The sequence below is a fragment of the Mustela erminea genome, chromosome 11 (genome assembly GCF_009829155.1).
Source record: "Mustela erminea isolate mMusErm1 chromosome 11, mMusErm1.Pri, whole genome shotgun sequence".
In the NCBI taxonomy this organism is placed as follows: Eukaryota; Metazoa; Chordata; class Mammalia; order Carnivora; family Mustelidae; genus Mustela; species Mustela erminea.
Genome location: NC_045624.1, coordinates 48366756 through 48376439, shown reverse-complemented (window position 1 = coordinate 48376439; position 9684 = coordinate 48366756). Strand labels below are relative to the sequence as shown.

The window sequence follows — 9684 nt, the reverse complement described above, 5'->3', positions numbered from 1 at the left end:
AAGGTTGGTCTCCCATTCTGATGACTTCCCATTCAGTTTTTCCCTCCTTCGCGCTATTTCTTATATTCCACATATGAGCACAACCATACAATAATTGTCTTTCTCTGACTGACTTCTTTCACTTAGTGTAATACCCTCCAGTATTTTTAGTTCTAGCATTTCTGTGAGGTTGATATTATCATCACCCTCATTTTATAGCTCTAGAAATGGGGACCCAGGGTATTTTAATAACTGGCCTGGGTTCTCAAAGGTAATAAAAATTAGTGGAGCCAGAATTCAAACCCAGGCTGAGGTGACACCAAAACCTGTTTTCTAGCAACTGCCATAATGCTTATGGACACACACACACACACACACACACACATTTAGTTTACTCAGTGATTTTAAGAGGATATATATATATGTGCATATATATATATGTATATATATATATTTTAAGATTTTGTTTATTTATTTGATAGAGAGAAAGACAGAGAGAGGGAACACAAGCAGAGGGAGTGGGAGAGGAGAAGCAGGCTTCCCACTGAGTAGGGAGCCCAATGCGAGGCTCCATCCCGGGACGCTGGGATCATGACCTGAGCCGAAGGCAGATGCCTAGTGACTGAGCTACCCAGGCGCCCCAAGAGGATATATTTTAAATGTTGGAAATATATCGATTTATAACCATATGAGTCACTAAATATTTTAAGATCACACTGGCTTTGAATCTTCTTATTCATCGCTCCTCCAGACTGCCTGATGGTCTACTTAACCTGACCCAGTCCCCTTCCTAAATATACCTGGTGTTTTTCTGCCTACTGGTAGATCCTTTGGCTCTAGAGATGCTGAGAAAAGTCCTCATGTCAGCCAGTTCTGTTTTGCAATGGTTCAGTTCCACAAACACTTATGGAGCAATTCCTGGGCAGCTTCCAAAGAGAAAACAGTAACAGGGAAGCCGGAGGATGGGTAATGCCGGGATTGACTGTGCGTCTGGAGACTGTTCATTGGCTGAGTCAGTGGCCACAGAGGGTTCCCTTCCTCACTGCATTCCCTGTGGGACACCCCAGGGTTTCCTCCTTGTTGGGAAGACAAGAAAATCCTCTCTCTCTCCATTATTTTTTATATACTTCCATCTTCCTCATTTCTCTTGAACCTCGCTGACCGAAAGCATCATTCTGGTCTTACAAGGCAATGTTCTCCTTTTGAATTTTTCTCCATCCACAGTGAAGAACAGAATAGAACACAAGAAGTTGCGCGTCCTTTGGTCTTCTCGAAGCTGTGTTTAGCAGTGGGGCTGCGCGTGGGGCGGGGGAGGGGAGAGAAGGAAGAACAGAATAGAACACAAGAAGTTGCGCGTCCTTTGGTCTTCTCGAAGCTGTGTTTAGCAGTGGGGCTGCGCGTGGGGCGGGGGAGGGGAGAGAAGGAAGAACAAATACAGCTCTGCACGATTATATGAAGTGAGGGCCCTGTTGCAAAGAAGTGGCCTCATGAACACTGGGCTGTTAGGAAAACATAGCTCTTCATTCTAAGGGGTTTGGGGGGCGCCACCGGGAGGCAGAATGAGTGTTTGCTGCGGAAAGCTGTGTGAGTGTGGATTTAGCTGTAGCTCCTGACCAGGCTTCAGATAGAAGAAAGACAACTTCTTGTCTGACAGCCAGGTTGGCCTGTGAACCTGGCATTCTCCCTTCTCAGGGCCTTTGTTCTAGTTCAAGGTCTCCTAACTGTGGCACTTACTGACATGTTGGGCTGGATAATTCTTTTTGGTGGACACTGTCCTGTTTGTCCTAATACATTTAGCAGCATCCCAGGGATGCCAGCATCCCTGGATGCCTGGATGCCAATACATTTAGCTCCCCACTGGATGCCAGCAGCGTACCCCAACCCACCGCACGACAATCAAACAGGTCTCCAGACATTGACAAATGTCCCCTGGGGCACAGTGGCCCTCCTTGAGAACACTGCTGTACGTGTTCCCTCTGCCCCACACACACTTCCCCAAAGATCCATCTTTCTAGCCCCTTACTATCGTCATATCTCAGTGCAGATGCTGCTCATCGAGCCTATTCTGACCATCTTACATAACAGTGCAGACTGTCTACTAACTACCTTGCCGCCCTTAGCCCTATTTTTAAAATTTTTATGACCGTGGGATGTACCATACAACACACTTACTTGATGTGTTTACATCTGTTTTCTCTCACTGGAATATAACCTCCTTGAGGGAGCAGTTTTGTCCCTGTTACTTCCTAAGCACCCAGAGCATATGGTTAAGAAACAAAACAAAACAGGAAACCAAAAGCAAAACCAAAAACACATGCAAGGCTCCCACGCCTGTCCAGTCCGTGGTGCTCTCAGTTCTCCACCCCCAAAGCAAATAACCATTGTTTTCCAGTTACTGGTTTATCCTTCTAGCATTTCCTTAAGCACACCCCAGCAGGTAGGAGCATATATTTCTGATCCAAGCTTTCATTTGCTTTTATTTTTTGGTATCAGAGGTTGACATACGTATGCTTCTGTTTAGCACTTTCCTTTTTGCATTTAAACTTATCTGCATTTTGATAAGTTTGCTTTGGTCTAAGAAGAACTTTTATTTCTTGTTTGAACTGTTCCTCTCTGTGGTTGAAGCTTGAGATCCACAGCCTCGTAAATACTGACCCCACTTTCCCTATCCTTTGACAAAGGAAAAAACTCGATCTGCCCTTTAAATTTGAATTCAGATTTCAGCCAGACCCCAGCCGGGTCTCAGCCAGCCAGAGGCCTGCCTTCCTTGTTTCCTGCACAAGAGCTATTCACGGACTCAAGTGTACATGTCATTTGATTATTTTGGATTATATAACAAGCTTTTTTTTTTGGATATAAATTAAAGTGATTCCCTCTAGGACCGGGCCAGGCATTGGTACTTTTTGGAAATTAGCCAGCCTGTGAGTAGGGAGGCAGACAGTGTTGATCTGGACCCTTGGGCAAGACTTCCTTGGGGTGTTCCTAGACAGCCTTTCCTGCAGTGGCTGTAGGAGGGCATCTGGACTTTCATTTAGAGCTGGCTCTTCTGCATTTCAGTACAGAGGGAGAACATCTCCCTCTGTCCCCTTTATAGATAGGATGGGCCTCCAGCAACTCTAAAAGGCAGAAACGGGGAGGCTCAGAGAGATAACCAACTGCCTAGGAATCTAGATGTTCAAAAGGCCCAGGAAGAAAACCCTGGCCTGGTGCCAGTGGCGTGGTTCTGTGATGGGCACTTCTTCCTCTGGGAGCCAATGGATCATGTGTGTTTTGAAATTAACCACTTAATGATTATTACTTTAGGGGTCTTTTTTTTTTTTAAGATTTTATTCATTCGTTTGGCAGACAGAGATCACAAGTAGGCAGAGAGGCAGGCGGGGTGGGTGGGAAGCAGGCTCCCCACTGAGCAGAGAGCCCGATGCGGGGCTCGATCCTAGGACCCTGGGACCATGACCCCAGCTGAAGGCAGAGGCTCAACCCACTGAGCCACCCAGGTGCCCCTACTTTGGGGTCTTTTTTTTTTTTTTTAAGATTTTTATTTATTTATTTGACAGATCACAAGTAGGCAGAGAGGCAGGCAGAGAGAGGAGGAAGCAGGCTCCCCGCTGAGCAGAGAGCCCGATGCGGGACTTGATCCCAGGATCCTGAGATCATGACCTGAGCTGGAGGCAGAGGTTTTAACCCACTGAGCCACCCAGGTGCCCTACTTTAGGGTCTTAAAAACATTTAACTTTCAACTTATCAGGCTTCAATGTATGACACTTGATGTTAGCCAAAGTGGTTAATTTTTTTTTTCAAGACCTAAAAGATTAAATGCTTACCAGCCTTAGAAACTATAAGCAAAGAATTAGAATGACAGATCACTACTAGTTAAAACAAACTAGTATCTGGGGTGTACGCACAAAAGATCCTCTTCTCACGTGGGAGGGACGTTCTCGGGTCAGTATCATTAAACATCGCTCTTCTCTCCTTCGTCCCACAGAGGTTAGGAAGAAGTTGCCGAGGTGAAAGGGACAGCTGGATCGTGCATCTTTTAAATGGGAAAAACCTGTGCCGTTCATCAGGGATGAAACTGTGAAGAGATACTTTTGAGAAGGCTGAACTCATCCATGCTTTCATAGAAATGCAAGCTGATCAGCCCTCTGCGAAAGGCAGAAAGGAGGGGACGGATTAGAAATAAGAGTGTGTTTATTTTTGTCTGGGACCTATGGGAATGTAGGTTTATGACTAGACTTGAACCTTCACAGTTCCAATAGATGGAGTCTATAATAGCCCTTCCTGCCAGGCCCGGGCTTCTTTGGATTTCATAAGGCCAATAGTAGGCCATGGGCCCCCAGCAGCCACAGAGTTACCTTTTCTGTCTCAAGATGGGAACCTCTTGCACCAAGCCCTCAGAGGAGTTTCTGATTGCACAGTAGCCGGACGTGCCATTGCCCCTGACATCTCCTTGCCCCTTCCACCCTCCCTGCCACTGACCCTCAAAGCAAAGCCGCTGTCAGGTCTCTGAGAGCCATATTTAGTTATGGTTTGCTGAGAAGAGAAAGCGCCATTAGTTTAGGTCTTTGTTTCCTCTTTAACTTTTATTTTTTTGTTTTTCACCCTCTCCACCTTCCCTTTTTTATTTTTTAAGATTTTTTAAAAAGGTTTATTTATTTATTTTAGAGAGGGGGAGGGAGGGAACGAGAGAAGCTGGAGCAGATGCACAGCTGAGTATGGAGCCTGACGCAGGGCTCCATCTTACAACCCCGATATCAGGACCTGAGCCAAAACCGAGAGTCAGATGCTTAACAGACTGGGTCACCCAGACGCCCCCCTCCCTTTTTTATTTTTAATATATATATATACAAATATAATTTATCTCAAGCTTGAAAACAATATTCTATTTCTTTTTTGCAGTTTGATCTCAGATCTTTGATTTGTTTTTGTGATTTGGTTTTGTGTGTGTGTGTGTATGTGTGTGTGTGTGTGTCTGTGTGTGTGTGTGTAATACAGGTATTCTTTTTTCTAGGTCTTGTTTTTTTAAAAAAAAAAAAACCTTATTGAGATATATACCATAGAGTCGGTTAAGCAGGTGCTTAACCGATTGAACCACTAAGATGCCCCCGAATTAAGGAGTATTTAGTTAGCTAGAGGAAGTAGAACATGGCAGTTAAGGAAATGTTCTAGAGCCAGACTGCCTGAGTTCAAGTTCTGATTATCAGTTTGCAACTATGTGACTTGATTAAAGTTATTTGTTTTAGCCTGTTTCCTAATTGTAAAGAGCAATCACAATAACATTTACTTCTTAGCTCATAGATGTTAAACATGGTTAGCTATGATTTCTAGCTTCAGGTCAAGGACAAAGGAAAATTTCTTTGTGCCAAGTATTTTGGCCCAAGGAGACCCTAAGATCCTACAGGGAGACCTATTGGGTGAGTTGGTCAAGAAAAATATCTGTGAAAGGTGGAGACATGCCCTCCAGTTTTTAGCATCCGGCAAATGTCAAGGGTGAGAAGTAGGAACACTCAAAACACGGATGTGTCCCCAACTGTACTCCTACTATTCCTTACCATCTTGCCCTGGCCCCTCCATCAGCAAGAAGCATATGCATCATGGTAGTGGCATCCAAGGTATCCATCTTCATAATGTCCAGGGCATTCTGCCTAAGGGCAAAGGAAAGTCTTATTTCCAGACTTTTAAAAAAAGTGCTAAATGAATTCTATAACTAAGTATAACTTAAGATGATTATTGAATTGAAAAATATGAGGCATAAAGGAAGTTAATCATTCTCATTATTTGAGCGTAAAGCTTTTATTTAATTGAATTTTATCTCTTTAATGCAAACCTTATAGTGACTTCATTATCTAAAATCTAAATCTAAACCTAAAATTAGCTTCATTTTTTCCCTTTGTATTTTACTTTTCTCCTGTGTTCCCACTCCCATTTCTTTCTTTCTTTCTTTCTTTCTTTCTTTCTTTCTTTCTTTCTTTCTTTCTTTCTTCTTCTTCTTCTTCTTCTTTTTTTTTTTTGGTTAAGATTTTATTTATCTGAGAGAGAGAGGGAGAGAGAGAGGGAAAGAGAGAGCATGAGCAGGATGAGGGGCAGAGGGAGAAGCAGACTCCCCACTGAGAAGGGAGCCTGACACGGGCCTCAGTCCCAGGACTCGGAGATCACGACTTGAGCCAAAGGTAGACACTTAACCAACGGAGCCACCCAGGCGTCCCACCTACTTCTCTTCCAGTGCAACTTCCCCTAAGTATCTTTGTGCTATATAAGTCAATATAGAAGGAAGGTTTAGCCAGTTTGAAGAAGAGGAAGAAGGACAAAGACAAGACAAGGAGAAGGGGAAGAAAAGAAAAGCCACTTCTCGCCTAACAGTGGCTTTACATAAGCATTAACGTGTTTCACGTGCTGCTATGGTACTACCTTAGTCTAGCTGTGTTTCTGAGTTGTCTGCCACCTGGTCTGTACCCTGAGTTATCCGTGAATTCCACTTTACCATGGGCAACCCGACAAACCCCCCTCCAAGGTTAAAACCCGGATATGGAAAGCCTCACTTCTACTCAACTTGTCAAAGCAGCTGGATTTCCAGCAGGGTCCCATCCTTCTGCAGTGTCATCTGGGAAATATCCAAGCATTTTCATGTAATACTCTGAGCAAAAGACTCCTGAACCATTAACCAGCTTTGCTCCAATACTCCTCACCACCCCCATGGTATGAAGAAAGCAAAAGTCTGACAAATTGAGCCCCAACTTTCAAGGCTTTGAAAAGGCCTGTTGAAATCATTTTCTGGTCTATTTTAATGCTTCATAACACTGATTATAATCATAAATAATGCTTACTTCATGTCTAATGGGGCTAACATCATGTATGATAGCACTTTATCTGAGAAGGCATAAAAATAGAGCAAGAAATCATTACTAAGAATGCAAAGCAAATGTGAAAAATCAGCAAAGTTTAAAATGAAATGTTCCTAGTTGATTTCACATGCTACTGGCCTAATGATACTGTAACATATGATTATAACTAAATCTAGAGCTGCTGGAGGAACAGTGGGGAGAGTCACTTTTTCTTTTTCTTTTTTTTCTTAAAGATTTTATTTATTTATTTATTTGTCAGAGAGAGAGAGAGAGAGAGTGCGGGAGAACACAAGCAGGCAGAGCGGCAGGCAGAGGCAGAGAGAGAAGCAGGCTCCCCACTGAGCAAGGAACCCGATGCGGGACTTGATCCCAGGACTCTGGGATCATGACCCGAGCCAAAGGCAGCGGCTTAACCAACTGAGCCACCCAGGCATCCCGAGAGTCACTTTTTCAATTCCTTGTGTAGTACTGCAAGACTTGAGGTGACTCTCCTCTGTATACCTGGGCACATCTGCTTCTCAGGAAATTCTTGCTTCCCCCAGTATGTAATGGGCACCTACTCTTTTGGTCTGCCCAGTATCCATTCCTCTCTTCTTTGGTAACCAGATTCTCTTTTGGGGATTCCACTCTCCTGTGTGCAGTTTTGGTGAGACTACCTTGTCATCTTCGGTGGAAGGATGGTCACATGACCTAAGCCTGGCCAATCTGCTGTTCTCTCTTGGGAATCTGACTCTTCAGTGAGGTTTGCAAGACAAAGATGGCGGTTATTAATTCCTTCCATCGGAGGCGGCCTGAGGAGGTCATCCTTAGAGCCTCCAGTCCTCCTCTTTCAGCATTTCCAGATTTTTCCATTAAATTCCCTCATCCCCTTGTTAGTTTTGTCAATTCACTTCTGTTGCTTGCAACAGAAGCCCTGACTGATACCCAGTTGCCCTGTCCCTGAGGCATATTCTCCAAATCCTCCTTTAGAAGGGAAAGGTCATGTTTATGCCTTTTTAGTGCAGAACTTCTGAGGGGAAAACCTGACTTGGAAAAACAGTGTTGGAAAGACAGAGTTACTTCTCCGACAACTTGACATTTATCTTTAAATAAATTGCCAAGGAGAAACCCTCACTGAGCACCTACCTGTATTTCAGATTCTAATTGCCATGCTTTCCCCCCCCCGCCCCCAGAAGGTGGCCCAGTGTACTGGGAAGATGATCTCCACTCTGGAATCAAATTGCCCATGTACAAATCCTGGCTTTGGTCTTAACTAAATCTCAATTTCCTTACCTGTTAGAAGAGAATTGTAAAATCTACTTCATGAGATAGTTGAAAAAATTAAACAAGGTGGCGGAACCGCCATCTTCCAGTAATTTGCCAAAATGACCAACACAAAGGGAAAGAGGAGAGGTACCCGGTACATGTTTTCTAGGCCTTTTAGAAAACATGGAGTTGTTCCTTTGGCCACATACATGCAAATCTACAAGAAAGGTGATATTGTGGACATCAAGGGAATGGGCACTGTTCGAAAGGGAATGCCCCACAAATGTTACCATGGCAAAACTGGAAGAGTCTACAATGTTACTCAGCATGCTGTTGGTATTGTTGTAAACAAACAAGTTAAGGCAAGATTCTTGCCAAGAGAATTAATGTCTGCATTGAGCATATTAAACATTCAAAGAGCCAAGATAGCTTCCTGAAGAGTGGAAAGGAAAATGATCAGAAAAAGAAGGAAGCCAAAGAGAAAGGTACTTGGGTTCAGCTGAAGCGTCAGCCTGCTCCACCCAGAGAAGCACATTTCATGAGAACCAATGGAAAAAAGAGCCCGAACTGCTGGAACACATTCCCTATGAATTCATGGCATGATAAATAAAAAGAAAATAAAAGACCTCAAGACTGTAAAAAAAAAAAAAAATTAAACAAGGTGATTCACATAAAATGCTTAACACAGTGCCTGGTACATAGTAGATCCCCAACAATGTGGACTATAGGGACAATAAATTGAAATACATTTCCTTAAATTTCCTTTTATTTGATCCATATGGCACCTCTATTGGAATAATAGGATGAAGCAAATATGATATTACTTAGACATAAAGATACAACGTGATCTACCATCAGTTCAACATGTGTTTAGAGTTATTTAGCAAGCAGTGATTTTAAGAGTCTTGAGTCAGGGACTTTGAGTCTTGAGATAAAGTTCTCTGTATTTAATTATTATCATTACATTTTCTTTCTATGTCTTTCTCTCTTTTTGTCTTTCTAATATTATCTCTTTGTGGTTCCTCCTTCTGTTTCACTTCTTCATTGTTAAATCTTGTAGGTGAACAGCAACTCCAGCTCAAGAAATAGTTGCTGAGAGCCAGGCTCTGGACATAAAGATGAATTAGAATGCTTTCTGTCCTCAAGACTTCACACTCCCCTTTGTCTTCATTTCCATTGCTTTCATTGACATTCAGTCACTTGGGAACTTTGGCCCAAATGGTTGAAAGGATTTCCTAAGCCATCTTTCACCTCTTATCCCTACTTTCCTCCCACCCCTCAAAACTCTCTGCTAGATTAACCTTCCTAAAATTCAGCTCTGATTACATATATCAGCAAAAGCTCCTAATGCTGTCATTACCTACCAAATAAAGTCATGAGTCTTCTTTTGGTGTGTGTGGCTCTCCACATTGGTGTCACATTTTTATCTTGGTCTCTTCTCTGTTTCCCTATTGCCCTGACCATCATCTGTTCCTCCCCAGCATAGTCCACTTTTCCCTATCCAGCCTTTGATTTCATTTCCAATCCCCTGCCAACATGGATCAAAACCCTGCCCATTCTTTAAGGCTAAGAATACGTTGCACTGGTTTAAGTTTATCCTAGTATCCCAAAGCACAGAAAA

At 43.1% G+C, this 9684-nt stretch overlaps 1 pseudogene; it reads left to right on the top strand.

The window, feature by feature from the left end:
* The first annotated feature begins 8155 nt into the window (after nucleotides 1-8155).
* On the top strand, nucleotides 8156-8681 carry LOC116568989 (annotated as a pseudogene).
* Nucleotides 8682-9684: the final 1003 nt, after the last annotated feature.